At 36.5% G+C, this 22,774-nt stretch overlaps 1 long non-coding RNA gene across 1 annotated transcript in view; it reads left to right on the top strand.

Annotated features, from left to right (window-relative positions):
* Nucleotides 1–22,774, top strand: part of LOC110395053 — a 66,122-nt gene that overhangs the window by 33,784 nt on the left and 9,564 nt on the right. The window contains exon 2 of the long non-coding RNA XR_002436128.1: nt 20,592–20,666. This is a non-coding gene — a long non-coding RNA (uncharacterized LOC110395053). The remainder of the gene's footprint in view (nt 1–20,591; nt 20,667–22,774) is intronic.

Here is a 22,774-nt window from a genome sequence, read left to right as displayed (position 1 = left end):
TTCCTCCAGGTGCTCAATCAGTGGTTCAGGCCATGACTCAACAGTTCCCATACAGAAGGTTTCAACAAGGGTGTATCTTTTACTTCTGGAAATATCCTTCTCCTAGAATCCATACAGCATTTTTCAATTATATTCCAAGATCATGTTCAACTTTCAAGATCTGATTTAGTGAATTTATGGACATGTTAATGATAGCAAATCCCTGAAGAAATGCAATGGCATTTCATGTCAGTGCTGGAATTAGAGGATGGTGTGTTATTTTGCTCTTGTGATTTCTGATAAACTAAGCAAAAATGTATTTAACTATATCAAAATCTCTGCAGCGTTGTAGGCTCAGAGACAGAATCATAAACCGAGAGATTTTTTTTTGTAGAAAGTGATAATAATTAAAAAAAAAAAACAAAAAAAAAACAAGAAACATATACTTCAGGTTTCAAAGGTAATGTTGCATGGTGTGACCTTAGAGAAAATGCTTGCAGATCTGTTTACCTACCAAGTCATCATTTTTATTACTTTGAAAGGTGATTTTCTTCCTGGTTTGTCTAGTGACCTAATGCTCATTAATGACTTAATGGTCAGAAACATAATCATCCTCCTTTCATGAAAAAGAATGTTGAAGAAGGTGTGGGACATGAGATATCCAGAAAAAAGTTTGTGCATTCTCCTGTACAAACTCACTTGCTTGTTTTGGAGCATAAAATATGCTCTTACCTATAAGGGCAGCAACAGGTTCACCTTCAGAAAGCCAAATACAGCAGGAGAGCAGAACTGCCTCTTGGGATTTTCCTGTTTTTCTCTTGCCAGCTCTCCCCTTCAGCATTCTTAGCAGCGTAGCTCCTTACAAAATTTGCTGTCAGGTATGTCATGTAGCAGATTTTAAGTCTAGAACTGACCCACCTTCAATCCACTTGGAAGCTGACCCTCTGAAAGCATGGATTCCAGTTCTGAGAATAATATCCTATTCTCTTTTCTTCCTCCACAGACCCTTAGTTGACAAACAGCTACTGAAGGGAATGGTAGGTGGCCCTCATTAATCAGTCCATGATAGAAGAGAAGTTAACTTGAGCAGTCAGTGTTCTTCTGGCCCACAGCCATGCTACAGCTCTGTAAAAAAAAAGGATTAATTTTATTAAAATTCACATCTTTGAAAAACAAGTCTGTTATTCTAACTTTATTTGTTGAAGAGGTGCTTTATTCTTAGATTTGTATTCATAATATTAGCTAACAAAATCTTACTTTGCAGGCATATGAAGCCAGGAGAAGATAAATCTAGAGTAATTGCTATATTGCTTGTTTATTGACAAATCTGGTGAATCTTCACCTCTAACTACAATATGGAAAAGATCAGTTTCTCAATCTGATTTGATCCAACATTTACAAGCTGATGAAATAGTCTTTAAAGTGTAATGCAAGCATAACTCCATGACTCACTTTGGACCTGAAATGAAAAGCCATTTACAAGAACTAGGCCATGACTTATGAGTAACAGAATAAGTAGTATTGCAATATTTTGCCAAAAAAAGGAAAAACAAAAATTACCATTTCTAATCCTAGCTAGGCTTCAGTAAAGTAGTTTACATATCTCTATTTCCCTAACTGGCTATTGCATTTCTAGTTCAAGTCAAGTTGGTTTAATTATGTGAAGCTAATGCATTTATCCTGATTCAAGCCACAGTAATATTAGTAGCACACTTGGAAATGCTTTTTCATGAATATGCATATAGTCTCTTCCTCACATATGTTAGAATAACATCCAGAAAATTTGTATCAAGATTCTGATATTTTGTTAATAAGAGTTGGAAATGCTATCAAAATTTATTTTAAATACATCTGACTGATGGATAATATACTCTAACTGACAATTGTTTTGACAAAAAGAAACAGTTAATTACAGCTAATTAGTTAAGAATGAATTACAAAGTGATATGTTTATATTGATTAGTGTGCATCAAAGTCTAAACAGTCATTTTGAGGACTTCATTTTTAGTTCCACTAAAATAAAAACAATAAACACAAGGAAATCTTGTCTTGAAAAGCAAAAGTCTATGAACATAAGTATTTCTGTATCTTATGATTAATGTTACAGATAATACCCCACATTACTTGTTAGAATAGGGAAGGAAAAGGAAGGAAGTAGAACCACTTTAGTTTCAGTTCTCTTTCTATGACACTGAACATAACAGAACTTACTGGCTTTGCTGGTGTTACTCTTCATAATTATGATATTCATATTTTCTTTGGAAAATGAGTAATAAGCATTCATAAGATGGTTTTGAAAAAAAAACAGTTTTTGCTAGTTTTGTATTTAGAAGCATACAAAGCTTTCCTTTAGACCATTAAATGTTTTAAAAAAGGAGAAAAATTAATATATGAATATGCATATTCTCACATAAATTAAAAAGGAAATATGCAGTCTATTCAGCTATATTAAATAACTAGAATAAATAAGTGGAAAAAAGTTACTTTACCCTCCTATTTTCATTAGCTTGTGTTTACACAAGAGGTCAAGCCAAGGCTTGAGCTAAAACCCAGCTTGCTTCCTTTCTGTGAGCTTCACACCCTTTCATGATTTAAGGCAGAGGCACACCTGTGCTGTAAGAATACCCACAGTGCTGTAAGAATTGTTCGAGCTTCAGCTGCCTTTGAGTATCTCTGGCCCACTAACAGACAGTTAAGGAGAAGCCATACAACTAGTGTATCTGCCTGTGGCTGCATACAAAGGACACAATAAATGTTCATCACTTACAAGTAACTGTATGTTTGATTCATCATTTTTACTCCTCCAAGCATATTCTGGGACTCATCTCAAGCATCTAAATTAACATCAACTTGTATTCATGCAGTGCATACTTGAACCCTGTTCAATCTACCCAGAAGGCTGATTTTGGCCTGCATTCAAAACATTAAAAATGTATCCATTGACTTATGTGGCATATTATGAAAACCCAGTACAGAATGCCATTCAACAGATCACAGTGACATGCAATTTCACTCAGAAGGTAAAGAAGTCTGACTGAGAGCCTTTCTGCTGACAGTTAGGAATTGGTTCAATTTAGAACAAAATGATCAATGGCATTTTTCCTAAAGGGGTTGGCTTTTTATGAGTTTCTTACTAAAAATTAAAACCCTCTTACAGAATGAAATAGTTTTTTAAAAATACTAGAATAAAACCCATTCCCTATTAAACACAGCTACAGGTTTCTTGTCCAAAGGTAGTGATTATTTGACAAAATATTCTACCTTTGTTATTCAGAAGAGCAAACTCAGAGATCTAACAAAGTCATGAGTTTACACTGAGAGGAAGGCACTGTTTGTTAGCACCAGCACATATTATATAGTCTGATCATGCAGTTTTGTAGCTTTATGGAGATTTTATTCAACCTTGATTTAATGAGTTATCTAGTCTTAAAATACACTGTTGTGTGGACTCTATAGAGTCTTATGAGTTGTACTGCAAATATACTACACAGCTGTACTTGATCAGGGTTGTGAGAATTATAAGAGTACCATGCTGACTTTCCTTTCTATGAGGCATATCTGGCTGTTATCAGTTGAAGAAAAATAACTTGTCTTCCTAAAGCGTATTTGAAAAATGAATAATTTATTATTATTACTATTTTCTAATTCTGTGTTTGTTTTATAAACAATTTTCCAGCTACAAGCGGCTTATGTGGTTAAACTAACAGTGGCTGATAACCATTGATATTAGGCCCGTTACTTTGGCATTACTTAATATCAGAGTTCATCATGTATTCATCACATTATTGACACAGAAAAAGGAGGAAGACAATAGGTCTTCACCTTGTCTCTTTATGAAATTCTCAGAAATCACAGAATAGGAATATCCTGCAACATTTCTTTTTCAATAGAATTTACTGCATTTGAAGTAATTAATATAGATTAATATAGAATGAACCAAATTTGACAGAGAGGATGGGAAAAAAAGTTTTGAAATACCTAAAATCATATAACACTGTGCCATAATTTCTTACAGGAGTTTTGCTTTTGAGGTCTCATTTGAGATGCAAGGCTGAGCCTGGAACAAATAAGTGTACACAACTGAAACTGTACATTTTAACTCCTGTTAAAATACATTCTTTCTGTATTTCAGTCACTGTCATGTCAACCAGAAAGTGGAAGTGATAGGAAAATAGTTACAAATAAAAGTCAAGTTGACTAGCCTGTTTTCATGGAATATGGTGGTGGTTTATTTTTCTGTACTACAATTCAAAACCAATCAAACTGATGAAACATTTTCTGAATTGTAAGGTGATATCACATTATGGCTTATTCCACGTGCATGTAATATTGGTAGCATCTCCCCAGAAATGGAATAATCAAGCATGAATGCTTAAATTCTCCTCAGCCTCCTTTTATTTCTCAGCCTATTTATTCATATGTGTGCTTTTTTATGTGTGTATATTTCTCTCTCCTACTGTAAAAATCGTGCCACGATTGGATACAAAAATTAAATAACGGATTTGTTATTTAGTTGATTGAGGACCCTGTGTATCTCTGCACTCCTGGCAGCCATCTTACTCAGTCTGTTACTGTCACTCACTGTCATTTCCACTTGGATGGCACATGTGACAGGTCAGATTACTGGATGTGCTCAAAATATGAAATGAAAGAGAGGACTGTGATTCTGATACTGATGGGTAGTGCTCTCCTTGCTGAAGCCATCTGAGGAGATCTTTATAAATGCATGCTTTCCTCAGGCTGTTTAGGGAATCAGTGGAAGAAATAATGGTAAATAGAGAGCCCATCTGCCTACAGTTACTAATAAGGCTATGCTTTCTGAAATTTGTTCTCACTACATGGACATTGTGAAGGTTAGGAGCTAGTTTGCTGACCCAGGATTATTTAAATACAGTTAGAATTTTTAAACCTCTATAAAGTTGTGCAGTTGTTCACTTAGATGTTTTACTTTCAGTTTTTGTTTTGTCTACTCAAACAACTTCAGGGTTAGTAGTGTAGCCCTTCTCTACTTCCCCTCCTGGCCATGTCCCATTTTCTCACACAACAGCTACATTATTTACATAAGATTCCAAGTTCTTTTTTACAACAACTTGGTGAAATAGCTCAGGACATTGAATACACATGCTATTTAATATCTGTGCTAAACTAAAGGAAGGGAGATTTAGATTAGATGTCAGGGAAAAGTTTTTTACTGAGAGAGTGCTGAGGTGATGGAACAGGCTGCCCAGAGAGGTTGTGGTTGCCCTGGAGATGTGCAAAGCCAGGTTGGATGAGGCCCTGGCCAATCTGATCTAGTACTTGATCAAGCAGCTGGCAACCCTGTCAGAGGCAGAGGGTTGGAACTTGTTCCTTGAGATCCCTTCCAACCCAAGCCATTCCATGATTCTATGATTCTGTTAAAGAATTTAACAGCTTGTAGGAGATGCTGGAGAATTTCATCTCTCTGATTCAGAAGAACATATCTCAGCAATTTCAGAAACTTCAGGCAGTGCATTGCTGTGACTCTAAATATATGTATAAAAACAAAATAAACAGATGTTGGTATGCTGATAATAGGAAGGAAACAGTTTAATTCTGAATGAAAATATAGTTGTTAATCAAAATGTTGACATCTCAAGGGATTTGTAGTGTTTGGCTTTTCTTCAATAAAATTTCAGAAAAAAAGTACTAAAATATAATATGTACTTTTGTGAAAAAGATTTCTGAGTCTCACTGGAACTTTGTAGCTTGTTCCATTTGAAGTCTGAAGCCAAACTGAATGGCAATGCGGTACACAGTGTGAACAGGGATGAAGTTGGCCAAGATGTCCTTGTTGTCAGAATACAAATGATAATATATCCTGTCATGTCAATATTCTAAGGGAACAAAGGCGAATAACATAGAATGGATAGCGGTGAAAATCTTGATGTATATGTATATGTAGTAGAAGGTTTTCCAAAAGTGCACAAACCTGACTCCTGCATAGTCTCTGTTCTCCAGTCCTAGTAGTTTTTGATGTAATCCAGAGCAAGTGTTTAACATGTTGTAAAAAAACTAATTTTACTATCCTCAGCTTTGTAAGGAGTATCATATCTTTATACCTTTTTACCTTCCTTTGTAAAGAACTTGATTTGGATTCTTCTGATCATAGTGATTACAATGTACACTACTTTCATGTCAAAAGAGGGTGTGGTTTAAGCAAATTGGCCTTTCTTTCATATCTGTATAGATTGAGATTGTTAATATGACTTCTAGAACTATTTTTATGCTCTTCTTGCATGCTTGTAATGTATAGGAAATCAAAATGTTATTCCATCAAGCAGCTAAATTTCTCCTACTAAAATAGTTATTTGAGAAGGTTTGAAATGCACAACAGAGGACATGTAGAAACTTATCTTCCATTATACATAGAAAACTATTTCTGAGATTTGTTTCAGGGAATAATTAGTTTGTTTGATTTAATCATTTAAAAACTTTGCAAATTAAAAAAAAAAAAAAAAAAGAAGAAGAAGAAGAATAGTGGCTTATAGCACTGAAGCCTAACCGAAATTTAGCAGAAGGCCAGGTCTCCGATGCAGCTTTTTGCTCTCTGATGGTTTGGGCTCAGGAAAATAACGAAAGAGACATGAAACAAAAAAAAAAAAATGTAGCTAAGTAAGAAGAGAAAATGTGAATAATGTATGAATTCTACAATAATTGTAGAGAAAACAACTTTAAAAATATTAAAAATAACTAATTTGAAAAGAATAGAAAAAGTGGTATTTTTCTTTATTTGTAATGACCTAATATAAAAGAACATTTTTCAGTTCAGAAAGGTTCTAAATACATCTTTCTCATCTTGTGTCCATTTCTCTGCATGTCTTTTTCTTGTCGTAGAAATCAAGAGCTTCTTTTCTCCACTCAGGTCATGTATTTCAAAGTCTTATGGGCTCTTCCTGGGCTCTGGAGGATATGAATGTCCTAGCTGATGCTTCTGCCTTAGAGAAGAGGTTCCAGTAAATATTTCTGAGGCTCTTTTCATACAGCCGTGACCTGGGAGTGTGAAGAGAATGTAAAGGAGCTGAGTTGGTGCCACTGACACACTTCCACAACCCACTGACCTCCTCATGCTCATACAGTCAAAATTCAGAATTGGGTGACTGACAAAAGACAAGGGAGAACCTATGGCACTTCTTCCAGGTATGTACTGGAAACCTTGAGCTGTCACATAATTTTTCCTCTAAAGGCTCACCACAGCATCTTTGCTCCCGTTAGAAATAGAGGGCTTAGAGATAAGGAGACTGGAGTTTTTACAAGGCATCTTCACCCCTTGCTAGCCTTTCTACATCTAGAAGGAGAAGCACAATAGCTTTTGGAAAGATTTTGGAGGAAAGGAGGAGACAAAAGAATTCTTCAGAGACTGAAACAGAGACCATTATTTCAGGTATCTGATATGAATATTTCAAAGCAAATGGATCTGGGAATGCGCTATTATTAGCAGTATCATGTCACTTGCCTACATGAAGCTTTTCACCGGCATTTCATGTAATACAATATGATGAGTTACAGCAAAAATTCAAATGACACTCGTAATTTTCTCCCTTCTGGCATGGTACATCACAGGAGTCTGAAACAATGTGTTAGCACATTAATAAACAGCAAATTGATACTTGCAAGAAGACAGTGATTTCATTAATAGTAATCTCTTTGCTAAGACAGAAAATTTGCTTTCTACTTCACTACCTTGTATTAGAGATAAAACAGAATTGTATTTTTACAATTAATGTACAGTGAGAAAATTAATAAGAGCCTTCTCTTCTGAAAATATCAAACCTTATGCTTTTTCTCTTTCAAATCTTGCAAGACTATTTTACAAAGGACTTCAAAGGGGGTAAAAAAGTTATTACAGTCAGATGATTTATGCTACATGAATGCTTAGAACTTTAAAAATGATCTAACTTATTTATTCAGTTACTTTCTAACAGAAGCAGACCTTTACTATATTGTATAATTTATAACTTCTCATGAAAACACAAGCTAAAGGCCTGCTAAAATTGTGATTTCCTCTTGCAAATAAATTAAGACTCCCACTGCAAGCCTCCCTCTGTCCTTCTATGTATATGACTCCTGGGACCTCATCCAAAAAGGTACTTGTTTAGATTAAAATAAGAATATTCTTTTTTTTTTCCCCCATGGTTTATGTCCCTGGCTAAGTGCTTTGAATGATCAAGTCCTACAAAAGGGCTTCATAACCTTAGGATTAGCGCTGTAAATTTTAGAAGGCCTTACAATCACACAGTTCACTTGAGAAAAAACTGCCAGATTCTGCTGGATATTTCACTATGTGAGAGTCAGATTCCCACTAAATGGAATGCCATCATCAATAACATCCCTGTGCAAGTAACTGCATTGAATACATAGAAAGAAAAAGTGTTCCTTCTGCCACCCTTAATGACATTTGGAAGAAGGGGTGCTGGCGGAACATGACAACTGCCTGTGTCAGTGAAGGAGATCCCAGTGCTGGAACTTGACTGTGTACACTGGGAAGCTCTACAATTGTTCTTGGGAACGCTGCAGCTTGGCCAGCTAGTGCTCTCCTGGACTGTGTTGCTTGTGATGGCTCACTGACTGTCCTCACTAGGCAGTCTGCATCGAGCCATCTGTTTTCCATGCTGACATAGCTAATAGCATGTGTGTGCGCTGTTCTGTGCCAATTGCCTTCAGTGCTAAGGACTGGTCCTAGGCATATTCAATTAACTTGTATGGATGTAGCATCCAATCCTCATATATAACTAGATTTAATTTAAATCTTTAATTCTTTCTCTCAACCTATTTCCTCATTCACAGTAAACTGCTGCAAGTTAATAGGACTCAGAAAGTATTGTTACATATGCTGAATGCATACAATGCAGATCATAGAATCACTGAATCCTAGAATCATAAAATCCCAGAATGACTTTGGTTGTAAGGGATCTCAGGGATCATCAAATTCCAACCCTCTGCCTCTGACAGGGTTGCCAGCTGCTTGATCAAGTACTAGATCAGATTGGCCAGGGCCCCATCCAACCTGGCCTTAAAACCTCCAGGGATGGGGCATCCACAACCTCTCAGGGCAACCTGTTCCATCACCTCACCACTCTCACAGAAAAAAACTTTTCCCTGACATCTAATCTAAATCTCCCTTCCTTTAGTTTAAAACCATTCCCCCTTGTCCTATCAATGCCTGTGTAAAAAGTTCATTTCCCTCATATTTATAAACTCCCTTTCAATAGTGGAAGGGAAATGCAATGAGGACCCTGCAGCCTTCTCTTTTCCACGCTGAACAAGTCCAGTTCCTTCAGCCTGTCTTCATAGGAGAGGTGCTCCAGTCCTTTGAGCATCTTCGTGGCCCTCCTCTGGACTCTCTCCAAAAGATCCACATCTTTCATGTGCTGGGGTCCCCAGACCTAGATGCAGTACTCCAGATGGAGCCTCACAATGGCAGAGTAAGAGAGGGACAATAACCTCCCTCACCCTGGACATCCCTCTTCTGATGGAACCCAGGATACCCAGGATTGGCTTTCTGGGCTGCAGATGCTCACTGCTGGCTCATGTTAAGTTTTTCATCAACCAGGACCCCTAAGTCCTTCTCAGCAGAGCTACTCTCAAGGTGTTCTTCTCCTGGTCTGTACACATATCTGGGATTACCTCGATCCAAGTGCAAAACCTTGCACTTTGCTCTGTTGAACCTCATTAGGTTCACAAGGGCCCACCTTTTGAGGTATCAAGGTCCACGTGGATGGCACACCTTCCTTTTGCTTTATCAACAAGAATCATAGAATCATTTGAGTTGGGAGGGACCTTTAAATGTCATCATTTAGTCCAAATACCCTGCAATGAACAGGGACATGCATAGCTAGATCAGGTTGTTCAGAGCCCCGTCCAGTCTGACCTTGAATGTCTCCAGGAATGAGGCATCCACCACCTCCTCTGAGCAATCTGTTCCAGTGCTTCACTACCCTTATCATAAACAACTCTTTTTTTATGTCTAATCTAAATCTCCCGTTTTAATTTGAAACCATTTCCCCTTGTCCTATCACAATAGACATACTCTGTTCCCTTCCTTCTTACAGCCCCCCTTTAGATATTGAAAGGCTGCCAACAGGTGTCCCGGGAGTCTTCTCTTCTCCAGGCTGAACAGCCCCAACTCTGTCAGCCTGTCCTTGTAGGGGAGATGTTCCATCCCTTGGATCATTTTTGTGGCCATCCTCTGGACACAATCCATCAGGTCTATGTTTCCCCTGTAATGAGGACTCTGCATCTGGATGCAGTACTCCAAGTGAAGTCTCACCAGTGCGGAGTAGATGGGCAGAATCACCTCCCTTGACCTGCTGAAGATGCTACATGAATATCAACAGCCCAGAACAACTGTTCATTGCTAACCAAACACACCTGACATGTGGTCATTCCTTAGTTTTATACATGTATTGGCTATTCTGTACCATTGCTTCTAAACTTTTTGCAGACTGTAAAAAAAAAAATGCAAAATGTAAAATAAAAAAAACTTTTTTTTTTTTTTACCTCAAATATAATGGGAAAAAAATGGCACACTAATACCTTATCCTACCTCAAGTCCTTGGTTAATTTGTATAGAACTTGGTTCTAACACATAATTATTTAGTGAATAATATGACCTTTGCATCATTTATCCCTAGACTTTCTCTTGCTTAATGTCCATAGTCCCTTTATGTCAGATTTTCTGGTGGGAGATAAATGATTCTGTTTTCTGTTGTACATAAATCTGTACACAAGTATGATTTACACGGATTTAGAGCATCCTAAGTAGGTAGAGATGCATTTAGTTTAAGTAAATGTCATGCTATGTGACTCTTTTCCCAGTGAAATTATGAAAAAATAGATGGAGGTGAAAAATGTCAACATCTTAACCCATCTATCTCCAATTTCCTTTTAATTATGAGAAGCTGTGGTGACAAGGCACAGAGCATTTTCAATGAAGTAGTAATGATGTCTCCAGTCTTTTTCTGGACCACATACTTGAATCTTTCTGACAATCTTAAGCCTTTTTTTCCCCCCTCATTCTCTATCACAATATTCAGCTGCTCTATCTTGCAGGTTTACGGCTTCAATGCAATCTCAAATTTTCTTTCATTTTCCTTCAAAGTAGCCAGTGTCTTCCCTGCCTTGTACCATTCCCACTACAAAAAATTAAGCAAACTTGTAATGTTCTTTAACTTCATCAAGAGCAAGTTGTCAGACGAGAATACCATTTTTCTCATGAGAAATTCTTTACCCAATTTTCCTTTGTCTGTATAAAAAGGCTCCTTGAGACTGTTAAATATGCCAGACACAATAACATTTTCTTGAGTTTTTCATACCGAATTAAATGATACTTTCTGACAATCAATATTTCCTAGAATCTCTAGTTCATTTCTCTTGGACAGCAGAACACAGAACAAATCCCATAGCCTTTTGTTCTGTCACCTTAGAAATTTTTCTCTTTATATCTAGGAAAAAAAATTCCCTTAGTTCTGGTTTTACACATTTGTCTTAGTAGACAATATCTTAAATGAAAACAGCTGTAAAATTGTTCTTTGCCAGTGATACTCATGAATGTATGTTCATTACTACAGTAAAAAAAAAAAAAAAAAAAAAAAAAACCTGCTTGTAGTACAATGGTCAGTAACATGTGCAGTTTTGCCAGAAAGCTGTTTTTGTTTTATTTCATATTTGGAACATGCATCACCTTGATGCATCAACAAATAAATATTTCTGATGCTGTATTTCAGAATTCCATGGGGGTTTTGACAAATCCATTCACATGTATACCAAATCTTTACAGTACCACACATCAGAGGAAAAGTTTCATGGAAATGTTAAAGCTGTGTAATTCTGCCAACACTTTTTGTACATTGTAAGAAGAAAGGCTCTTAAAGATAACAGCATTCTATGTCTTCTGCTAATATTTCTTTAAATCCTGGACCTACAAACAATTTCTGTAAGTGAACATTCTACATCCTGAATTCAAAGGAACTAGTCATTTTTGAAGGACTTAGTATGAGGCTAGCAAAGCAAATCACGCGATCAAAATTTTTAGCTAAAATGAGGTTGATGAAGCAATTCACAGTCTGTCCCAGTCACTATCCCAAATTTTAAGCTTTGTAAATTAGATTGGGACATCAGAAATCCTTTCCTATTTCCTCATTCAGCTGATGTATAATAAGTGGTGCTGGTAATGATTTTCAGTATCAGCTCTGTCCTGAGACAAATAACAGAGTAAAAAAATCACTTGCCACCAAATCATTGTTCTGTTTTTCCCTTGGTAGTTGATGCTTAATCTGAAAGTTGTGAACAAGGGCACCAATACACAGTGTGCATTACAATTATGTGACTATCCATCAAATGAAAACATAGCCTGGTTCAAAATAGAAGGCTGTCATTGGCCTGAAGTTTTCTTTGATTTCTTCAGTTTACTGGGGGTACAATTACACAAAATAAAACACATACAAAAAAAAATTTCAATCCTATCAAGATTAATTTATTTTAAATAACCATGATCTAGAAAAGGAAAATAAAAATTATCCTACAGTAAAGTTCTGTAGGACAGTTTTACTGCCTACCGTCTCTAGTATGCTGGTCTTAACCGGGTAAAATGGTTTTCTAGCAAGTTTCTGATCCTCCTTTGTAACTGCAGTTTCTCCTTGCTAGCATCAATACCTTCAATTACTGAAATACTGCATTTTGTAGTAAGGCAAATTATCCTCAAGAATGATCCTTAAAGATAATATATGTCCTTCAACCATCTCTTCCACCTTAACAAATTTACATATAATGCCATAACAGGTACTTTTTCGAAATACATTAGAGCTGCTTTTTCCTTCCTTTTGAAATCAAAGTAATCTAAAAGTTTTCTGTTGTGTACCCATGTTGCATTTATCCTGTTTTCCTTTTACTTTCTGACCTTATTCATTCCACCAGAATGTATTCCACAATCTTGTGTAATACTGAGATCATATTTATAAGCTCATCTTTTAGTTTTCTTCCTTCTTTTTAGGGTTCTGTTGTAATTTTGCTGTTTTCTGGTCCTATGAAGCAATCAGAAGTTTGTAAAGACTAATGTGGAGAGCGAAGCAAAGCACCATAAACACAAACACCTTTCTTATGCTTTATCTTGACAGAATTCAAATATAACCTCTATCGGTATGTAATTCACTTTCAGTTAGGAATATTTTCATATCAGAAGGAAGGGAGACGAATCCAGGAACTTCCAGTAAGTTCTTTTATGTCTGTTATTGTAAGCCTGATGTCCAGAAAGCCATATAAACTCTTAAAAAAACATAATAATGTTGCCACATTTGAGGAATATTTTAATTTTCAGGGTTATTTCTGAAAGATAAGATCCCAGACTTCACCTCTCCAGTAGCTTGATTTGGAACAATGAATTGAGTCACCTCAGAGAAGTAGGGATGACGTCTCAAAGGAGTCCCACAAACATCTGTTCTTGGCCCTCTCAGTTAAGTTCTTTCAACTGTAGATAAGCAAAGTTTTTTAAATGTTACTATTAATGTTTTGTACCTTGGGGTACAGAAGTCTTTGAATACATAGTGCGTATATACTACTTTTATTCTAGCGATATTTAAATAGACAGTTGCTGAAGTCTTTAATGAGTGTTTCCACTCTGGAAAAAAATCTCACTGTCTTTGAACAGTTCAAAGATAATAGCTAGCAAGGAAAAAATATGCTTTTGCTCATCTAAAAAGCAGCAAGTAATATATTAGTTATTTTAAGGGATATACAGGAAAGCAAGGATGTAAGTGGGAAAAAGAATATTTTTTAAATATCTGGAGAAAACCATCGAAGATGGAACTGCAACTTTGCAGCTGAGAAGATTTTCAGATTATTCCATAATGTGAACAACCTACACTGAATTTAATGTATGACGGAAAACTAATACATCTCACAGACTCATAATGAAATAAAGAGGTAGCCTATTGAATCATGTGTTATTTATTGTTCTCTGAGAAAAAAAGCAGGATTTTTTTGCATTACCTCCCTAATGCATTTTTCCAACAACCTTGTAATGTTCTATGCTGAGATGTTTAACCTTTGGAGTCACTCTAGTTTCACATTTGTATTGAGCTTCCAGCAGTAGCTTGCTTTTCATCTACTTTGACTGTAGGTGAAGGCAGCTACAAACTCAACTGCAATCAGATGCTGGGACAAGCCCCTGTCCAGTATAATTGCTACTGTGCATCGGAGTTCCTGCTTACTCCATCCTTCTCCCGTGATTTGAGGTGCCCATGGCTAAGTAAGTCATGCTACTGACCCCTGGAGAAAAGAGAAATTAAATTACTCATTCCTCTCATTTCTCTGCTTCCCTTTCTTCCTTTGCCAAAATATCTAAGGACATGGGAATTGTCTTTCAAATTTCCAAGGGATAGAGACCTTGACTCCTCTTAATCCAGTGCAATCATATGCACTGGAAAATGCATAATGCTTGGAAAACATTTTTATGGCATACATTTAGCAATCTGATTAGCTATCATTATAGTGCTCACATAAACATATGCATTACATAAATACACACGCAGGTCCATACATTCAGTGTATATGTAAAAATGTGCTCATTTAAAAAAGTGGAAGAGCATTAGCCTCTTCAATTGTATTTATTTATTTATTTGCTACTGCCACTATTGTAAAATGCTTTCAGCACTTATATTCTGCAATTTATTTGAGCGTCACCCAAGGACCAGCTCAGATTTAGGACCAATGACATTTAGAAAGACAAAGCATCCTTGCTAAATGTTCATTGTTATCAGCAAGATTGTAATTCAAACCTGAATTCTACTATTCCTATTTTTTTTTCTGACATTTTATTTCTGCTTCAGTATTACAACAGAAATATCATAAACTACACAAAATGGTAGCATGAATCCTCTTAATTCCCTTTTCTAAAGTGTGTTAAATAATTAACTTATTTCCAGCATTTAAATGACATACTAAATCCTAACTCATGCACATCTGCTTTTTTGTACTGCAAAATACAGACTCAGATGTTCACAAAAGGACATAATTTATCTTAATGATGGCATATTTGATGCATTACTGTATGGCACACTGGGGGCAACAGTTGCACTGCTAGCTAACTATATAACTTCAGAGTCACAGGGAATACAGAGCTTGAAAGCCAGGGAAAAAACAGACAGATAACAGGACTGCAGACAAATATTTCATGGGTCATTGTCAATAAACTGACACTGGCCTCTAGTCTGAACTGCGTATGTCCAGGTAGAATCGTAATAAAGAGCACACAAAGCTCTCCTTTTTCACTGAGAACACGAAAGGGAGAACTGAAGAAACATCAGACAGATGGATTAAGTGAATAACTGTCTTTTAATTACATTTTTTTTACCAAAGGTTGAGATGCTATTTAGGAAAAAAATGTGAAGCTGTAGCACATGGAAGGGAGACGGGAAGAGAAGGAAGAGAAGAATAAGATATACCCAGCTGGCATAAATGAACATAAATGAAATTAAGTTGCCTGAACAGCAGGAAATACAATTTGTGCCAGAAGCTGTCAGACTGATCTCATCCATCTCTCAAACAAGGCTATCAATCACTGTCTCATTCCTGTCTTCAGCATGGTTTTTCTTACCTCCAGCTGGCTGTACTTCAGCACTGAAGTCATGTTAGCTGAAATTCATTGCTTCTCTTTGCTCATCTCTTTTTCGTCAGAATTTCAACTATTTCTGCTAACTCTGGAAAGGTATTATACTGCTTATGCAACTGAACAATAAGCAGATCTTGAGTAGGAATGGGGGCTGAAGTGCTCAGTGTGCACAGCCATGGGCTGACACTCACAAATACAAATTATATTCTTGTCTCTATGGTGGACACTGATCATGTATTCCCATATGCTCTTCTTTTTTCCACCTGCAAGTTCTCCACAGAGGGCAGAGCAGTGTCTGGGGTGGCTGACTGGCCAGGGACTGCCAAGCAAATTCATTGTGATGTTGCAAATCTGAAATCACGCAGGGGCTGAACTTGCAGCCTCGCTCTGGCTCAGCAAAATATGTGGATTAGGACCAGGCCCAGCCACCCAGCCTAAGAGCACTCGATGAGAGGGAAGCAGCCCCTGCCTGGGCCTGTCAGACAGCCCTGTGACAAATGGCCTCAAGGCCAGAGAGCAACTCTGTCAAAGCAGGCCCTGAGACTTGGCTAGTAGCTCCCCAAGGCCAGGACAGAACTCAGCCAGGGCCTCGAGGCTTAGTGGACACTCAGTGCTACAGTACACAGCCTACTGGAATTTGTCTCTGAAATATATTTAATCACATAGGTATGTGATAGATCTGTATTGAACGCTATATACTGATATAAATGGAACTTCTCTCCATTTATATAAGCATTACTCAAGTTAATACTGAGAATGGCAGACTGACTTCTTTTTGTTTTTCAAATACTCTTATAGCTGCTTAATTTTCATGACATCCTTTGTAACAAAAGTGGCATGCACCAAGACCTTCAATATATTTATTTGTCAGATATGCTTTTGAGAAAAATATGTATTGATTCATAACTAATAATGACTAAACTGCAGAAGTCATTAGTAAATAAATTGAGGGAAGATTACCTTTGACTTTAATAGTAATCTCATGCATGGCTGGTTAAAATGATCAGTCTGGCAAGATATCATATTTGCTTACCATTTAGAAAAGCTTGTATGACTGAAGCTACGGTCTGTGAAGTAACTCCAGAAGCTTTCTGCCACTCTAATTCTTCAGCTGACTAGAAAAACTGAATTTCTGCATTCTGACTTTCTATGCATTTTGTGATGACTTAGACATTTCCAAGCTAATGACCACAGATTCAGAGCATTGATGATACTAACATGCAACTTTTCAAACTAGTAGATTTTCTTCAATTGCACTTCACCAGAGATGCAGGACAGCAGCGCTTTGATAACAGCTGTGCTGTAAGAGTCAAATTACTTACACAAAGCACTTTCTCTATGCTTTGTCAGGTTCAGACATCTCAGCAGAGGTAGGAATACAGTGAAACTGTCTGTTTTGTATGCATGACAACTTCTCCCAAACAGAATTTTACCATCGCTATGCAAGGTTGGAACAACCCACAGGATCCTTCTTTCAGATCTCTGGTATCAAAACAATGATGCCAGAGCAACATGCACCAATAAGAATTCATAGTATAACCAAGTGTATCTTACAGAGTGACTTACAGAAATTAATGGATAAAGAAATATTCAACGTTATTGAAGGGACACCTCAACTCAACAGCATGAAAAACTATTCTTGTCTGATGCTATTCGATGGCTATTGACTTACATTTTTTACTTAAGGAAGACTACACCACTAATGCATTTTTCAAAACCTTTTTAATATTTGATCAAGGACAAAGTATATTATATATCAGACTTGCTTGTTACCATGAAGTAAGATGCAAACACTTAACAGAAAATTGGTGAAAGTTTTAATTGTTGTTAAAATAAATATTACAACTGTAATGATCGGTCAGATTTCCACTATGATTTGGGAAAAATAGATTTTTTATATAAGTTTTATGTGACTCTGACATATCATTCAAATAGGCAGAAGATATCAAAAATACACCCTATTATCTCCTCACCTGCTTTGTAGCCTGCCAGGGCTGCAGAAAAAAAGTGAAACATGGATAACTGCTAACACAGAACTAAGCTTATTGTGGGAAAAACATGACTAAATAAATTATGTGTGCTTAATGGCTGAGGGTGCGTTGCAGGACCATTTAGTCTAGGACTCATGAATTTGGTATGTCTTCTTTTGAGGCTACAGTATAGCTTTCATCAGCTTGAACAACTGAAAATCTGTATCAATTAAGGTTTTATGTACACTGGCCTTTAGACAGAAGGTATCACATGAATGTAAATTGGCACTATTGACTTCACAGGAGGTAAGAGAAATCAAATTTCTTCTTGGTAAATGGATTTCCTTATACTCAATGATTTCAAAATATTGTCAAATCTCATCTTAGTTTTGCAACTTTGCTAATAAATACACTTCTCCGTATACAGCAGACAAGCAAGAAACATTCACTGAAGATTGTGAAGAAGCTTTAACTAATTATATTCAGGTGTTGCAGCCTAATTTAACCAATGCAGGCGTATATGTTTAGGTACCAGACACTATCATTTACAAATCATGAGTAAACTACATAATCTTCAAATGTTTCAATCAATATTGTTCTACAATAAAGTATCTCAAAAAATGTCCATGGCTTTTGCAAAATACAACTGTACTTTCTACTTTATGCAATGTCTTAATTTGATAGCATGGCAAATTGTTAGTATTATTATCCCTCTGCTGTTTTTTCTCACATAAGAACTGCTGCCGTTTCTTATTTTCCCCTTGACAGACTCTTTTTAAGCACTACTATGTCTTCTATTACTATTATCTCCATGTTAAAACAAAGATGCAGATCTACTGAAGGACTGCATCAGGAATCACAGTGACTACTGTTAATAATGATATCAGAACACATGGCCTAGATATCAAAAGGCTTCTTGGTCTGAACTTACTTGTGAGAGTTTACAATGACACATTTTTATGTTATGATCCCTTTTGTCCATACATGTTAACAAAGCCTAATTTGAAAAATAATAAAGTCAGTGTGAGTTTATCCACTCTGAACATTTTGTCAAAAGCATATTATTTATCCTTTGTGTTTTTAACTTGTGTAAGCATGAATGATTTCAGAGAACACACCTAAATATAAGTAGTATCACAAAATTCAGTGACAAGTGCTTATCAAACTGGAGTCTGACGGAATTCATGAGTCTTGAATACATAATCTGCTTTTTTTGCCAAAATTTCATGAGTATTTCTGCGATATACTAGAAATATAATTTCCATGCAAAGTAGCATGAATATTTAAAATCCCTTACCACAAGCTCCTATTTGGAAGCACTGAAGAAATGCATCTGTATATCATACATCTGCTACTTTTAATTAAGCATAGATTTGATCCAATACAGACAGTTCTTCAATGTGCAACTTCTTCAAAATAAACTTTCAAGAATATCACACAGGTTGAAGAATATGGAACCATCAGAATTTTATGCAAAACTATGCCAAAAATTGACAGATATCCTTTGACTGTTCTATAGAAATTTATATGTATATAAAAAAACCACAACTGCTGAAGACGGTAAGAAAGAAAAGAATGAGTTAAATCTATCTTTTTTTTTTTACTTTCTTTAAGTGACACTATTTACATACCCATTCTGGTATTTATTGTAGTTCATAGGATTTAATAACATTGACAAGTAGATCTATGCCAGGGATTTTTATTTATCATTGTAAAATCAGGCACAGCAAAGGTAAGTAGAAAAAGCTTTTAATTTGAAAATGTCACCCTGTGTTAGGTCAAAGTTCTTACAATTGATTTTAATGAATAGGCTTTTCCTTCTATACATACATAGATTACTATTCAGCTGATTAGCTTCATCTGTGTTACAGGAGGACTACAACATATTACTTTTGAAAGTGTTATTTGGTTATCCTAAATCATTTTATGAAAATTCAAAAGTAGCTATGACAGCATCAGTGCTAGTGTCTTGAATTTTGACCCTCATGGAAATTTCCAGTGAAATCCAGCAGAAAGTTTTACCATGTTTTTGAACTCTCCTATAATATTTAATTCTGTTTACCAGTGTTGCAATTAAAGAAGACTAAGGGCTATAAAGAAAACAGAAAAATAGACTGTTGCTATCCCCTCCCGCAGCTGCCCATTCTCCTGACCCGATGCTGTCCATGCTCACTCGGACGGAGTCTCTCAGTCACCGATGCAGTAGAAGCAGATCTCGTTTATTCCCCAAGACGCTCCCAGTATTATACCTGTACACCCGGCCGCACCCGCGACACTCGCTGGTTTCATAACTTCTGTCCAATCACAGCCTTGTTCATACACTGTGCACGAGTCTCCGCGTCCGATCACAGCCTCGGTCATGCACTGTGCATGAGGCTCCGTGTCCAATCACAGCCTCGGCCACGCACCATGCACGAGGCTCCGTGTCATGGGCTGCCCACCCTCCTTCTGGCCGGTTCTTCAGTCTTCTACATCCTTCTTTGACCACATCGATACTTTCCTGACTTTCAAAGCTTCCGGGTTCATTCGGTCGTGCGTGCAAGCGCAATAGCTATTCTTGCGTAGTGGCATTGAGTACTAATGAGCAGCTATTGCTTAATAAGCAGCTGTTGTGACCCACAATAGACATGTCAGATTTTTAGAAGATATTTGGCTCATTAGTAAAAAAAAATATACACTGTTCTAATCACAGATAAATAAAGCCCAATTCTGAGTGAAATCTTGCAGTGCTGGGCTCTGTGCAGAACCGCAGCGAGTTCTCTTGCACTCCTCAGCGGGTGAGAATTTACTGATTTTTGACAAAACTGCTACCTACTGAATCCCTATTCTCAAAGTAATATTAGTAATCTGTACAGCTTGTTCAGGGGATAAAAATGATTTTTAGCAACCTTTCTACTCATTCCTCGGCTTTTATCCAGTTTTGCATATATTGATGTGTTTTGCTTTGTAGAACCTGAACATTTGTTTAAAATGTGATGATTTGTTGGTTTTTTTTCTGCTTTCACTTCTTTTTACAGGAAAAAGAATGGAGTAGAGAGTTTCCTTTGGTAAGATTTTGACCAGAATATGTGCCTTGATATGCATTAGAGAAGGTAAGATGTCCAGCATCTCCTTGGAATAGGAATCCAATTTGATCATACTTTTCAAGATAATTCCCACTTGTTAGTTTAATTTTTAAGAAGGATGCATCTTATTTTCTTCTGAAGGAATGAGGCTTTAGACATCCTATGCCAATACAGAGCATTACATGGCAACTCTATGGTACAGGACTTCAGGAATTTATGACACTCGTTTTTCTAACTGGGTATTTTGTAATGACTCGCCAAGTGAGTTCAAAATGGCATAAGCCGTTCCTGGAGTTTTTGAAATATAACTACAAAAATATTTAAAAAACTCCTTTAAAATTGGAATGTATCCAAAATCCTTGCATTTGTTGCTCATTTTTTTTTCAGGTAGAATTCTGGCAGCTACCTAATCTTTCTGGGCTAGGCTTTCTGGTACTTTACTTCACCTTAGCTTTTTTTATGACCTGAAGTCTCACCTGTTACCAAATGTTCCTTTTCTTATTGTTTATATCCCTTGAGTCTGGCCTAGATTAAAGAAAAAAGAAATAGACTAGAAGTGCCACAATATATTTTTATGCACTGTCCATTCACATTTCCTTCTTTTTTTATAGCTTTATAATCTTCCCATTTATCCTTCAGGTTGTCTTGTCAAAGTCTGGGAGCACATTTACAACACTGGCCTGAGAGCCCTATAAAACTTTACTCAACAGTGCTGACTACCATGGTGGCTCTGGTCAGACACATTTTGTGTTCACCGTACCTAATCCTTCAGAAAGCTGTGCCACTTCTGCTCATTATTATCAGTGTGTTAACTTTTTCTTCTACTAAGAAGAAAAATACAGTTAATAGCCCTTTGTAATTCATGATTTTTAGACATAATCAGGTCTCTGTGGTTTCTTCTTTATACTCAGTGATTCAGTTAAAACAGAGTAGTCATCCATAAGAAAACTTCAGTGCTGCTGAAACACAGATGGGACATGGACTTGTTATATACTCCTTCCAAATCATTATGTAAAGCCTTGACCAAAATTAAAGCTGTAACATTATTTGAAAATGAGCTTCATGTTCACCATGTTACTTAAAACAGCTTCTTGTTATTCTGTGGAGTCACCAGAACAATTTGTATGCTGCACTAAAACAGATGCTCACAGACCCTTCAGTGTGGAAGGGGCTGTTTCAGAGTGGCTTCTTTCTTTAAGTTTAAAGGAGCTTTGTAATCTGTAAATTTAAATAGGTCCTAGATGCTGCACTTAAAAATTTTACAAAACATTTTATAAAGCTTAATCAGAGTTTAAGAAAAAATAATTCTCTTCATGAAGCCCTTTAAACTTCAAGTTGAAAGCTTCCAAGCCAATAGCAAGTGACTTTGAAGCCACAGAAAGCACGTTTCAACTTCTTCATTTACACCTGTATCTGAAACGCACACCTATAGCTCCCTTTTACTTAGTTTAAAAGCTTGCTTTTTTCAGTTAGTCCCCAGTAAGCTTTCTTCTTATAGATGGAAAGGGCTGATGTAGATGCAGCTCAGATGGGTAAATGTACCCAGTTATCACAACTGTGCTGCTCGTTGCCATTAGCCTGCTTTCTATCACACCCTGTGCATGGATATGGTCTGTGGCTGTGTAATACCCAACAGGTAAGCAAAGTTAAATTTTTCTCTACAGAGATAATAGCTTGTTTTACAGTGCTGTTGGCAAAGCTGCAACATTTTACTGAAGACTTCAGTTTTAATTACCCTCCTTCAAGCAACAGTCTATAACCAAAAATGATGTCGGAGAGGAAACATACACTATCTATAACTCTGTGTCACTCTGAAAGATGGTAAACACCTTGAATTTGTATAAAACATCATCCTTTCTATCCCAAGATTCACTACCTACAAAAAATATAGAGCTAATTATGGAATTCCTAATGTAAATTAATCTTCTAGAGTACAAATATTAACTGGAGTTTTATAACTGAAACCATTCACAGCCTTTTGAAGATATGTAGGGGAATATCTTAATAAAGCTGCCCTTAATTTAATTAATCCCGTCATAAAAAATCTACACTAAACGATCACAGTAAACCTCTAAATCCTGGGAAACTTGCCCACTTTTGAACACAGCAGACAGCTGAATAAAGTCTTGGTTCAT

This window comes from Numida meleagris, chromosome 2 (assembly GCF_002078875.1).
Source record: "Numida meleagris isolate 19003 breed g44 Domestic line chromosome 2, NumMel1.0, whole genome shotgun sequence".
NCBI lineage: Eukaryota > Metazoa > Chordata > Aves > Galliformes > Numididae > Numida > Numida meleagris.
This window is presented reverse-complemented; position numbering and strand designations above follow the sequence as displayed.